We start from the raw sequence: 14,578 nt of genomic DNA, 5'->3' as shown, positions 1-14,578 counted from the left end.
ATCCTCAGCATCGTCCGGCAGATGTTAAAGGACCTCAGTCTCCTCAGGAAATAGAGATGGCTCTGACCCTTCTTGTAGACAGCCTCAGTGTTCTTTGACCAGTCCAGTTTATTGTCCATTCGTATCCCCAGGTATTTGTAATCCTCCACTATGTCCAAACTGACCCCTTGGATGGAAACAGGGGTCACCAGTGCCTTAGCCCTCCTCAGATCCACCACCAGCTCCTTAGTCTTTTTCACATTAAGCTGCAGATGATTCTGCTTGCACCATGTGACAAAGTTTCCCACCGTAGCCCTGTACTCAGCCTCATCTCCCTTGCTGATGCATCCAACTATGGCAGAGTCATCAGAAAACTTCTGAAGATGGCAAGACTCTGTGTTGTTGTTGAAGTTCGAGATGTAGATGGTGAAGAGAAAGGGAGACAGGACAGTCCCCTGTGGAGCCCTAGTGCTGCTGACCACTCTGTCTGACACACAGTGTTGCAAGCGCACGTACTGTGGTCTGCCAGTCAGGTAATCAATAATCCATGACACCAGGGAAGCATCCACCTGCATCACTGTCAGCTTCTCACCTAGCAGAGCAGGGCAGATGATGTTGAACGCACTGGAGAAGTCAAAAAACATGACCCTCTCAGTGCTCGCCAGCTTGACCAGGTGGGCGTAGACACAGTTCAGCAGGTAGATGATGGCATCCTCAACACCTAGTCGGGGCTGATAGGCTAACTGGAGGGGTCTAAGTATGGCCTAACCATAGGCCGGAGCTGCTCTATCTAGAACAAGTCTCTCCAGGGTCTTCATGATGTGGGAGGTCAATGCCACCGGTCTGTAGTCATTGGAGCCACTGGGGCGCGGTGTCTTCAGTACAGGAACGAGGCAGGATGTCTTCCACAGCACAGGAATCCTCTGGAGACTCTGACTCAAGTTGAAGACATGGTGAAGTACTCCACATAGCTGGGGGGCACAGGCTTTGAGCACCTTTGAGACCCGTCCCATTTCCTAACCTGTAGAGAATTTCCAGAGCAAACACGAGGAAATCTGCAGATGCTGGAAATTCAAACAACAACACACACAAAATGCTGGTGGAACACAGCAGGCCAGGCAGCATCTATAGTGAGAAGCGCTGTCGACGTTTCAGGCCGAGACCTTTCGTCAGGACTAACTGAAAGGAAAGATAGTAAGAGATTTGAAAGTAGTGGGGGATGGGGAAAATGCGAAATGATAGGAGAAGACCGGAGGGGGTGGGATGAAGCTAAGAGCTGGAAAGGTGATTGGCGAAAGTGATACAGAGCTGGAGAAGGGAAAGGATCATGGGACGGGAGGCCTCAGGAGAAAGAAAGGAGGGGGAGAACACCAGAGGGAGGTGGAGAACAGGCAAACAACTAAATATGTCAGGGATGGGGTAAGAAGGGGATGAGGGGCATTAAAGGAAGTTAGGGAAGTCAATGTTCATGCCATCAGGTTGGAGGCTACCCAGCCGGTATATAAGGTGTTGTTCCTCCAACCTGAGTTTGGATTAATTTTGACAGTAAAGGAGGCCATGGATAGACATATAAGAATGGGAATGGGACGTGGAATTAAATGTGTGGCCACTGGGAGATCCTGCGTTTTCTGGCGAACCGAGCGTAGGTGTTTAGCGAAACGATCTCCCAGTCTGCGTCGGGTCTCACCAATATATAAAAGGCCACACCGGGAGCACCGGACGCAGTATACCACACCAGCCGACTCACAGGTGAAGTGTCGCCTCACCTGGAAGGACTGTCTGGGGCCCTGAATGGTGGTGAGGGAGGAAGTGTATGGACAGGTGTAGCACTTGTTCCTCTTACAAGGATAAGTGCCAGGAGGGAGATCGGTGGGAAGGGATGGGGGGGACGAGTGGACAAGGGAGTCGCGTAGGGAGCGATCCCTGCGAAAAGCAGAAGTGGGGGGGGAGGGAAAAATGTGCTTGGTAGTGGGATCCCGTTGGAGGTGGTGGAAGTTACGGAGAATTATACGTTGGACCTGGAGGCTGGTGGGGTGGTAGGTAAAGACAAGGGAAACCCTATCCCGGGTGGGGTGGCGGGTGGATGGGGTGAGGGCAGATGTGCTGGAAATGGGTGAGATGCGTTTGAGAGCAGAGTTGATGGTGGACGAAGGGAAGCCCCTTTGTTTAAAAAAGGAAGACATCTCCTTTGTCCTGGAATGAAAAGCCTCATCCTGAGAGCAGATGCAGCGGAGACGGAGGAATTGTGAGAAGGAGATAGCATTTTTGCAAGAGACAGGGTGGGAAGAGGAATAGTCCAGGTAGCTGTGAGAGTCTGTAGGCTTATAGTAGATATCAGTAGATAGGCCGTCTCCAGAGATGGAAACAGAAAGATCAAGAAAGGGGAGGGAGGTGTCGGAAATGCACCAGGTAAATTTGAGGGCAGGGTGAAAGTTGGAGGCAAAGTTAATGAAGTCGACTAGCTCAGCATGCGTGCAGGAGACAGCGCCAATGCAGTCGTCGATGTAGCGAAGGAAAAGGGGGGGATGGATACCCGTATAGACTTGGAACATGGACTGTTCCACAAATCCAACAAAAAGGCAGGCATAACTGGGACCCATACGGGTGCCCATGGCTACACCCTTGGTTTGGAGGAAGTGGGAGGAGCCAGAGAAGAAATTATTGAGAGTAAGAACTAATTCCGCTAGATGGAGGAGCGTGGTGGTAGAGGGGAATTGGTTAGGTCTGGAATCCAAAAAAAGCAAAGAGGTTCGAGACCATCTCGGTGGGGGATGGAGGTATATAGGGACTGGATGTCCATGGTGAAAATAAGACGGTGGGGGCCAGGGAACTTAAAATCATTGAAAAAATTCAAAGCATGAGAAGTGTCACGAACATAGGTGGGAAGAGATTGAACAAGGGGGGGATAAAACAGTGTCAAGGTATGCATAAATGAGTTCAGTGGGGCAGGAGCAAGCTGAGACAATAGGTCTACCTGGACAGGCAGGTTTGTGGATCTTGGGTAGGAGGTAGAAACGGGAAGTGCGGGGTGTGGGAACTATGAGGTTGGTGGCAGTGGAAGGGAGATCCTCAGAGCTGATAAGGTTGGTGATGGTATAGGAGACAATGGCCTGGTGCTCCTTGGTGGGGTCATGATCAAGGGGTAAATAAGAGGAGGTATCAGAGAGTTGTCACTGTGCCTCGGCCAGGTAGAGGTCAGTATGCCAGTCAACAACAGCTCCCCCCTTATCAGCGGGTTTTATAGTGAGGTTGGGATTGGTGCTGAGGGAGCAGAGAGCAGAGCGTTCGGAAGGAGTGAGGTTGGAATTGGAACAAGGTGTGGTGAAGTCAAGACGGTTGATGTCCCGTTGGCAATTAGCAATAAAGAGATCCAGAGCAGGCAGAAGACCAGAGCGGGGTGTCCATGAAGAGGAGGAGGGTTGAAGATGGGAGAAGGGGTCATCGGTGGGTGTAGTACAGTCCTTGCCAAAGAAGTAAGCTCGGAGACGGAGATGGCGGAAGAAGAGTTCAGCGTCATGGTGTACGCGGAACTCACTGAGGTGTGGGCAAAGGGGGACAAAGCTGAGGCCCTTACTGAGGACCGAGCACTCTGCCTCAGAGAGTTGAAGGTCGGAGGGAATAGTAAAGATCCGGCACGGATGAGAGATGGGATTGGGGGGGGGGGGGAGGGTTCGGAAGGAGTGAGTTTGGAAACGTCGACAGTGCTTCTCACTATAGATGCTGCCTGGCCTGCTGTGTTCCACGAGCATTTTGTGAGAATTTCCAGAACTTGGAGCAACAATCTGGTGGGTTGAGCAGAATCTGTGGGAGGGGAGAATTTGTTGACATTTCTGGGTCGAAATCCCACATCAGGAGAGTGATACAAGGTGGGCGTTGATGGTGGACGCAAATGCAAGACACAGACACTGAAGTACTAGGAATAGGACTAGGTTTAACGAGATAGCAAGGTGAGTAAGGAAGAAACAACGCTGGACATTGACACACTGGCCCTGGATGAGACTAGGATACAGGGCCAGGGCTAGGACTCCAAGCCAGAGATTGGACAGGGACCCGGAACGTGGGTCTTGACTCGGGCTCGCTCCGGATCTAGGCGAGGACAAGACGTGGCTATAGGACTGGACGTGGAACTCCTGGACAGGACGAGAACACGAAGCCTTGACTAGGTCTTGGGAGACTGGAAACACAGAGCCTTGGCCTGGGCAGGACGCGGCTCTTGGACTAGATTTGGCTTGGCTCTTGGACTCGGCTTGGGTAGGCTCTTGGGTCCAGAGCCGGGACACCTCCTTGGATGCAGGGCCGGGATGTTGCTGAGGTAAACTGCCGAGGATTCGGACAAGGAATCTCCAGCACCGGGCTGGGTGATGGACATGGACAGGTGCAGGTTGTGGAAAGGGGGAACGGGGAATGTGGACTTCACAGACAGGACCATGACAGAGAGATGAGTTGGCTAGCATGAAAGATTTGGAATTGGAAATGAAACTGGTTTATTTTTGCCACACGTACCAAGATATATTGAAAAGCTTGTTTTGTATACTATTCATACGGATCAGATCATTACTCAGTGCATTGAGATAGAATAAGGTAAAGCAATAACAATGCAGAATTAAGTGAAACAGCTACAAGGAAAGTGCAGTGCAGGTAAACAATAAGGTGCAAGTTTATAACAAGGTAGATTGCGAGGGCAATAGTCCAACTTATTGCAGACAAAGAATTTGCATTTTAAAGTGTAGAACAATTATCGTAGAAGTAATGAGTGGGTCCGTGGCGAGCAGCTTGCAACAGGTTACTCTTGATATATAGTGCAAAAGCCAAATAATGAGGTCATTTTCATGGACCGTTCAGTAATCTGATGGCAAAGGGGAAGAAGCTGCATAAAATTTCAATGAATGTAGAATAGGCTTGAGGAGGCAAATAGCTCAGACAAGTCACTTTATTATTGCTATCTGTACCAAGAATCACAATTTCAGAAGGAGCATCTTTGCTCTGAGAGTGCTTATAATGCAGAATGTGCTGGCATATAAACATACAACCCAGGAGACTATTCACCCCATTAGTGATCCCTCCGTCGACCATGGATGCTGCTTTCTAGCTGTCCAGATATACAAGACTGAGCAGTACAATATGGACAGCAAGCTGTTGCCCACGTAGCAAGCTTTCCCTCCCCACACTTCTGATGAACCCAAAGGTACAGTAGAGACAGATACAGTTTGGTACCAGCTACATCACAGGAGCTGCTTATCAGTGTTGAACTTAATGTAGGACTGTCTTAGGGACTCTAGCTTCGTGTTTTCCCTTGGGGCTTACTCCCAAAGCCTTCCCCATGAGTAGGTATAGCTACAAGGCAGATATCAGAGTTTTCCTTCTCCTCAATGAGCTGCTACCCATGGCTGATGGGCCCCACCTGTCTGAAGTGACTGGTTTTAAAGCATTAGTAACCCTCCCTTCTCTAACTTCCGTTAATGCCCCTCCTCCCCTTCTTACCCCATCCCTGACATATTTAGTTGTTTGCCTGTTCTCCATCTCCCTCTGGTGCTCCCCCCCACCTCCTTTCTTTCTCCTGAGGCCTCCCGTCCCATGATCCTTTCCCTTCTCCAGCTCTGTATCACTTTCGCCAATCACCTTTCCAGCTCTTAGCTTCATCCCACCCCCTCCGGTCTTCTCCTATCATTTCGCATTTCCCCCTCCCCCCCACTACTTTCAAATCTCTTACTATCTTTCCTTTCAGTTAGTCCTGATGAAGGGTCTCAGCCCAAAACGTCGACAGCGCTTCTCCCTATAGATGCTGCCTGGCCTTCTGTGTTCCACCAGCATTTTGTGTGTGTTGTTGTTTGAATTTCCAGCATCTGCAGATTTCCTCGTGTGAGTAACCCTCCCTTTTCCCCTTCTCCTGTGGGTAGAAGCAGTTCCACCAGGCTTAGTAGCTAAGCCACACGTGAAGGCCAGGAGCTAGACTTAGTTGTCAGAGGCTATCTGAGGCACATGCCATTGGAAGCTCTTATTCCCACTACCGCCTCGATTATAACAAAGTCCATCAAAGCCTTTCTATTCTTTAACAGATCCCTCCAATTGGTTACAATCTGCAAAATATTTATCCAACTCACTTCAGAAAATCACCACTAAACCAGAAATCAATGTAGTTATGTCTTGTATGGATCAGTAATTCTCAGCAATTTATATGTATTTGCAGAAAGTTAGTGGGAGCATGCCACTGTTTGCAAGAAGTACAAATTAATGCAAGGTGTCCCTGGAAGTGTGACTACGAAATGAGAAGGAATAGGGGTCACTTAGATCATACACTGAATGTACCCAGTGAACATGATTCAATGTTACTATTAGAATATAATTGCTCTGCAGCCTCATTAATGACTTACAAACAGTTCTGAAGAACAGAACCCTGTCATAATCTTGGAAGGAGCTGTAATACAAACTCAGGTGGAATTATTCTGCAAATACTGGCAGCCTTCTGTAGATATCCAAAATGCTGATACATCCACGGGAGCCCTCTGTACAAGGGAGCAAACTTCAGGGGACCACCTTGTGGTGAACTACATATACCTCTCTGGACACGCCCCCCCCCCCCCCCCCGCTGACTGCTCCTGTGGCCCCTCCCACTGACCGTGGCTCCTCCCACTGACCCCGGTATAAAGGCGATTGGGGACTCCGCCCCGGCCTCAGTCTCCAGGATGTAGTGTGGTGGTCAATTGCTGCTTGTTCTTTCTTCCAGCCAATAAAAGCCTATATCTCGCCTCACGTCTCCGAGAGTTATTGATGGTGCATCACACCTGTAAGTACTATTACTGCATCATAGACAAGTTTAAGAAAGGCAACCAGCTTATCCAATGGAACATAGTGATATTATTACATAAAATACTTCTAGCACAAATAGCATTAAAATGATGCAAGATAAAGGCAACAAATACTAGGGTGACAGAGAGGGAATCTTGGCACAACATGTTCTGAGTGTGAATCATATTGAATCTCAGAATAACTTATTGATGCTGGGTTAGCACAGAGTCTAGTTTAAAAGCCCATCAGTCAGAGTGAGTTTGGTGAGGTAATCCCAATTCCAGAGGCCTTTTAGCAGTGCCAAGGCCAAATTGTAAATTATGTTCTACAGACCATAGAATCATGCAATTGCTTTGATGTGAGAGGAGGCTTTTCAGCCCATTGAGTTACTGCTAGTTCTCTGTAGATCAAGTCAAGTCAAGTCAAACCAATTCTGGATTTTGGATTTCTCTGTACGGTTTGATCTCTGTCTGAACTTTGACACTGACTTTGTTTGCACCTTGGGATTTGTTACTCAATTCATATCACTGCGTGCACAGTACTGGGTCTGCAATTGGTTCCCTGCTCCAGTGTCCTGACAGTACAATCTGGCCAGAATGGATCCAGCAGACCCTGATTGTCTGAGAGTTGTCCTGGAACAACAGAGTGTGGTGCTGTGGAGACACCGGAACCAACTGGACTCACCGTTCAGGGCAGTAGAGTTGCTTTCTGCCAATATAGCTGATCTTGTGGCCCAGACTCAGTCACTCCAGCTGTCCCAGAGCACCCATCAACATTCTGTGACTGCATCTTCCTCCCTACCCTCTGCCTCCTCACATGCTTCTCCCGTCCAAGAGTCCTGTCTGCCTCCTCCAGAAAAGTACTCTGATGAGCCCAGTATCTGCTGCTCTTTTCTTTCCCAGTGCACCCTCATTTTTGAATTGCAATGAACAACCTTTCTGACTGATTAAGCCAAGGTGGCCTACGTCATCACTCAACTGTCTGGTCAGGCGAGAGAATGGGGAACGGCTGTCTGGGATGCAGGCTCACCTTTCTGCATCAGTTTTCAGTTATTTTCTGAGGAGGTGAGTAAAGTGTTTGATCACTCCAAACATGGGAGAGGGGCTGCCCATGAAATGCTGCATGTGCACCAGGGGCACAGATCTGTGTCAGATTATGCCATAGAGTTCCGGACCCTAGCCACCTCCAGTGGCTGGAACTCGGAGGCACACTACGACACCTTCCTGAATGGCCTCTCCGAAGACATCAAAGATGAGCTGGTCACCCAGGACCTTCCTGCCACCTTTGAATCCCTGGTGGATTTGGCCATTAGTATTGATGTTTGCCTTCAGCAGTGCCACAGAGGGAGGGGTTCCAGAGGGTCCCTGGGGGCTTTGGGTGAGTTCCAAGCTCCTCGTCAGTCTACATTGCCCTGCCGTTTGCCCCCATCTACAATTCCCGTTCCAGAGACCAAAGCTATGAAGGTTGACTGTACCCGACTGACGGCAACTGAAAGACAAAGGAGAATCAGCACCCATTCCTGTCTGTATTGTGGCCAACCAGACCACTTCATCTCTACCTGCCCAGTAAAAGCCAAGCGGTCACCAGTAGGATGAGGAGTACTAGTGAGTGTGACCCCTGTCTGGCCCTCCTCGACGCCACGCACTCTCATACCTGCTTCTCTGGAGTGGAGCATCCAATGGCGAGCAGTCTCTGTCTTGGTCGATTCTGGTGCGGAGGGGTGTTTTATCAATTCCAGCTTGACTGCCCAGTGGAGATTACCCACGTCTGCTCTCCAGTCACTATTGGTGGCCATCGCCTTGAACAGTCAGAGACTAGCCACTATCAGCCATGTCACAGCCCCGGTGAGTCTCACTTTATCTGGCAACCAATGTGAACAGTTAACCCTTTATGTTATTGACTCTCCTCAAGCTCCCATTGTCCTGGTTGGTCAGACACAACCTCCATATTGACTGGCTCAGTCGCAAGATTGTAGGCTGGAGCCCATTCTGTCACTCCCATTGCCTCCGCCGTGCTCAGATCCCCTTGCCTCCAAGCCCAGATACCCCCGAGGAATTTCCGGACCTTACTGCAGCCTTCCTAATACATGGACCTCAGGGCAGTGTTCAGCAAGTCCCGGGCCACTTCTGTACTGCCTCATCATCCATATGATTGCGCCATTGACCTCTTGCCTGGCATATCTCCCACGAGGGGCCACCTGTATTCCCTGTCCATACCTGAAACAGAAGCCATGAGTAAGTACATTCGAGGGTCTCTGGCTGCGGGCATCATCCGGCCGTCTTCCGGCTGGTGCCGTTTTTTTTTTGTTGAAAAGAAAGACAGCTGCTTATGTCCGTGTATTCATTATCGGGGACTGAATGAAGTCACTGTTAAGAACCGTTACCCTCTTCCGCTCATGACCTCGGCATCTGAACGACTGCAAGGAGCCTCAGTTTTCACCAAACTTGATCTCTGTAACACCTACCATCTTGTCTGCATCCGCAAAGGGGACGAGTGGAAGACGGCCTTCAACACCACCTCAGTCCGATACGAGTATCTGGTCGTGCCATTCGGTCTCACCAATGCCCCCGTCATCTTCCAAGCCCTGGTAAATGATGTTCTCAGGGACACGCTGAACTAATTTGTTTTAGTGTATCTCGACAACATTTTGATGTTTTTCTAAGTCCCTTGCTGAACACTCAGGTCACGTCCGTAGAGTTCTCCAGCCCCTTCTGAGAACCAGCTCTTTGTGAAGGCTGAGAAATGAGTTTCATTGCAATACTGTCTCCTTCCTGAGGTATGTAATTTCAGGCGGTTCCATTCAGATGGACCAACAGAAGGTCAAGGAGGTGGTCAAGGCCCCAACCCTTGACTTGTCAGGAGTTGCAACGCTTCTTGGGCTTCGCTAATTTCTATCGCTGCTTCATCAGAAATTACAGTACACTGGCTGCACCACTCACTGCTCTTGCCTCATCGGCTGTCAGATTCTCCTGGTCCCCTGCTGCTGAAAAAGCATTCTCTGACCTGAAGGAACGTTTCACCTCTGCCCCCATCCTGAATCAAGCCGACACCGACCGGCAGCTCATTGTGGAGGTGGATGCGTCTGACATTGGCGTAGGAGCTGTTCTCTCTCAGCGCTCAGCCAAGGATGAGAAGGTTCACCCCTGTGCCGCCTTCTCTCACCGCCTCACTCCCACAGAGTGGAATTACGATGTCGGAAACCGGGAGCTGCTGGCTGTGACGCTAGCTCTGGAGGACTGGAGGCTCGGCTGGAGGGAGCAAAGGTGCCATTCTTAGTCTGGACTGATCACAAGTATCTGGAATATATCCATACAGACAGACAGACAGACATACTTTATTGATCCTGAGGGAAACTGGGTTTCGTTACAGTCGCACCAACGAAGAACAGTGGAGAAATATAGCAATATAAAACCATAAATAATCAAATTATGCCAAGTGGAAACCAGTCCAGGACCAGCCTATTGGCTCAGGGTATCTGACACTCCGAGGGAGGAGTTGTAAAGTTTGATGGCCACGGGCAGGAATGACTTCCTATGACGCTCAGTGTTACATCTCGGTGGAATGAGTCTCTGGCTGAATGTACTCCTGTGCCCAACCAGTACATTATGGAGTGGATGGGAGACATTGTCCGTACGGCCAAGCATCTCAACTCCCCTCAAGCTCGTTGGTCCTTGTTTTTCTCAAGATTCAATTTCACCTTCCACCCCTGTTCCAAGAATGGAAAACCTGATACCCACTCCCGAAGATTTCCCTCCTCTGAGACCCCTGAGGTACCCGATGTCACCCTCCCTGCTCACTGTCTTGGGGTGCAGCACAGTGGAACATTGAGCAGCTTGCACCATGGCTTCAACATACCGAGGCAGCCCCCAGTCAATGCCCCACTAATCGTGTTTATGTTCCCAGCTCTATCTGCTCACAGGTATTGCAGTGGGGTCTTTCTTCCCGGTTATCCTGTCACCCTGGAACCAAGTGTACTCAGGACTTCATCAGTCATTGGTTCTGGTGGCCCTCCATGGGAGATGACATCCGCAACTGTGTCTCAGCCTGCTCGGTCTGTGCTCAAGGCAAGAACTCTAAACAGTCACCCGCTGGTCTGTTACGATCCCTGTCTATCCCCAAGAGACCGCATTCATCCCACCTTCCATGTGTCCTGCATCAAGCCTTTCACGAGTCACCCCCTTTGTCCTATCCCCAAACCCCCTCCACCACCCCCACCCCCCACGGTGCACTGATGGGTCAGAGGCCTTCACAGTGCTCTGACCCATCACCGGGGCTGTGGCCTCCAGTACCTTGTGGACTGGGAGGCCTATGGTCCTGAGAAGAGGTGTTGGGTCCCTGCTTGTGACATCCTGGACCCCTCTCTCATCAGGGACTTTCATCGTCAGCACCCAGGTCTACCTGCTGTCTGTAGAATGTGGGGGGGTCCTATCAGTACCTGAGTTGAACTGCCTTTTTGTGTTTCCCCCAGCTGTTAGTCTGTGGTTTTGTGTTGCCATGTGCTCCTGTCCCCGCTCCTGCTCTACTCCGGCCCCTGTATCACTGAGTACTCCATCTCTCATCTGTTTCTCATTATTACCTGTATTGCTGCCAGCTGCATCTGCCTCTGTTTATTGCTCAGTGTATTTCAGTCCTGTGTTTTCACCTGTTTGTGGCCAGATTGTGTCAGTGAGTTTTCCTGAGCCTTTCCAGAATTCATATCTGTACTCTATAAGTCTGAATATCAACTCGGCCGGTTTCCTGATTCTGGTTTTTGGATTTCTCTGGATGTTTTGATCTCTGCCTGAACTTTGATGTTGACTTTGTTTGCACCTCGGGATTTGTTACTCAATTAATATCACTGTGTGCACAGTACTGGGTCTGCGATTGGTTCCCTGCTCCAGTGCCGTGACAATTGCCTGTATTCAAACCACAATATTTTAGTAAATTAATCATAGATCTGTTTCTTTGGAAGCTCTTAGCTTTAGATTTCTACCATTCAGAAAACATTGTTTTAGCCTTTATTCATACAATGGCAAATAACACATTTGCCTGCAATGAAACCAATTTCCCTCCATTTTGTCTACTTGTGCAATCTATTCATAGCTTGATAATTTAAATTAATTTGACTTCATGAATTGAAGAGATTTTTCAAAGAGAAGGACGTTCCACATACCAACATTCTTGCTTATGCAACAGACTGGGCCCCATCAATGATTGGATGTCACCGTGGGGTGATTACTTTCTGGAAAAAAAAGGTTGTATCTACCATATCTAAAATTCACTGTGTAACTCACAGACAGCATCTTATCATTTAATTAAAAAATAACAAAATGATCGGCTGCACAAATCATTAAATACTGTTATCACAGTGGTAAATGAAATCAAGTCCCATGCTCTCAGTTCTCGGCTGTTTTGAAATCTTTGTATTAAAAATGATGAACAGTTTGAAACTTGCTGTTGCACACAGAGGTCAAAAGGAAACTGCCTGGGATGCTTCTATGTGCTTTTTTGAAACTGTGATAAAATTCTTTGAAGACTCAGACGCTTCATTCAGTAATCATCTCAAGAATATAAGAAGAAGCACTGTTGACTTTTCGGGCCAAGACCCTTCGTCAGGACCTGTCGAAGGGTCTCAGCCCGAAATGTCGACGGTGCTTCTTCCTATAGATGCTGCCTGGCCTGCTGCTTTCCACCAGCATTTTGTGCGTGTTGCTTGAATTTCCAGCATCTGCAGATTTCCTTGTGTTTGCAAGAATATAATACATGGCTTTGCTTATTTATCAGAATAGTTCATGAAATTTAATGAAATCATTCTTCAATTGCAAGGAAATGATGTGAATCTTATCAAAGCCAAATCAGTTACCTCTATATTTCTGTCCAAGTTAACCCAATTTAAATGCAGCATTGGCTGCCACAACCTTTTCCAATTGAGCCTCTCTGAGTTGGAAGAGAATAAAATACCATATGATCTTCCAGTATATTGTTCTCATTTGGGTGAGCTGCATAAATACATGTTAGAGAGATTTCGGGGTCTTCTCTCAATCCAGATTCCAGATTGGGTATTATTTTATTCCTGAGCACTTGTAGTGAGGAATTAACAGGAAGGACGAAAGGTGAGGAGAAATGAAATACTGAAAATTGAGTGACTAAGGTACAATCTAAAATTTTTAATGAAAATTGTTTTATTTGTATCTTTAATTTTATTTCATTTTATTTGTAACTTTAAATGCGTTCAAAGGAATTTTGCAATTATTTGACACTGCTTTGAATTTGCAATTCCTATTTTTAAAATGCATCATAAATCAAAATTCTTTATAGTTTTTTATGTAATGGCCGAAAAAGGAGAGAGGACGCGGGATGTGGTTTGGGAGCTAAGAGGGTGGTAGTTTAAAAAAAGTTTGGGAACCACAGGTCTAGATTGTGCTATTATGGACAAGAGCTGCAGCAACAGAGCCAAAGTAAATATGCAATCAGATTTATGGTTGAACTAAACTCAGACATAATTTGCTATCTTCACATCAAACTAGATTTTCTGAATATTTTTGAAGAGATGACTGACTCTGGAATATTTTCTCTCTTTCACAGAGTTTCTTTGTTAAAACAACATTCCAGCAGAATTGTCCATACTGAAACCCATTGGTGAAATTACTCACCAGCACCACACAGCTCTGAAAGTAATTGGAAGGAAAAGCAAGCTCGAACATGAAGAACAGAGAGCAACAGATTGTGCAGATGCTGAAGAACAACAGAAGCAAAATGCTGGAGGAACTCAGCAAGTCAGGCAGCATCTATAGATAGATTTAAAGAGTCGATGCTTTGAGCCAAGTCCCTTCATCAAAACTGGAAAGGAATGGAGAAGAAGCCAGAATAAGAAGGTGGAGGAGGGTAAGGAGTACAAGCTGGCCAGTGATAGGAAAGTCAAGGTGAGGGAGAAGGCAGGTGAGTGGGGAAGGGGGTTGAAATGAGAACAGAGCAACAAGCAATCCACTGGAGGAGCTCAGTGGGTCAGCATCTGTGGGTTAGAAAGTAACTGTGAATACTTCAGGTTGAAATCTAGCATCAGAACCCAATTCCTTCCACCTCCACACCAGCAGAGATTGTCTGTTGATCCACCATGCAGCTTCTGCAGTCTCTTGTGCCTCAACAGTTCACATGAGATCCCCATTATTTTAGTATCAGTATGAAGTGTCAAATAGACCACCCTCTTCATTCTCTGGTATTACTATCAACAGTAATTGAGCATTGATACTCTGCAATATTTCTTAAAACCAGAAGATTTTAAGGTATTAAAGTAAAAAACATTTTGAAACCAGATTCGAGAACCTTTTGAACTTCTCCAATCTGCAGCTTCTATCACCTAGAAGGCCATGGCAGCTGGGGTGTGAAAATTCCATCACCCACAGCATTCTCTCTATGGCAGTTGCTATCCTGCTCAGAGATACACTGATATTCCTTCATCATCACTGATGCAGGCATCTGACTGTGCGATAATGCAGGAAAACTTACTGCATCTTCAAGATATATTGATGAAGCAGTAATTTCAGTTGTGATTTATTGGGTATCACGGTAGCGCAGTGGTAAGTGTGACGTTATTACAGCTTGGGGCGTTGGAGTTTGGGTTCAATTTCAGCATCCTCTCTAAGCAAGTTTGCACATGAGTGTATAAACTCTTCCCATGAGCATGTGGGTTTCCTCTGGGTGCTCAGATTTCCTCCCACAGTCCAAAGACAAACCAGTTAGTAGGTTAATTGGTCATTGTAACTGGTCCTGTGATTAAGCTTGTGTTAAAATCGATGGGCTTCTGGGCAGTACAGCTCAAAGGGCTGGAAGGATG

The sequence above is a fragment of the Hemitrygon akajei genome, chromosome 21 (assembly GCF_048418815.1).
Source record: "Hemitrygon akajei chromosome 21, sHemAka1.3, whole genome shotgun sequence".
Lineage (NCBI taxonomy): Eukaryota > Metazoa > Chordata > Chondrichthyes > Myliobatiformes > Dasyatidae > Hemitrygon > Hemitrygon akajei.
The sequence above is the reverse complement of the archived record's forward strand: the minus strand, read 5'-3'. Positions refer to the sequence as shown.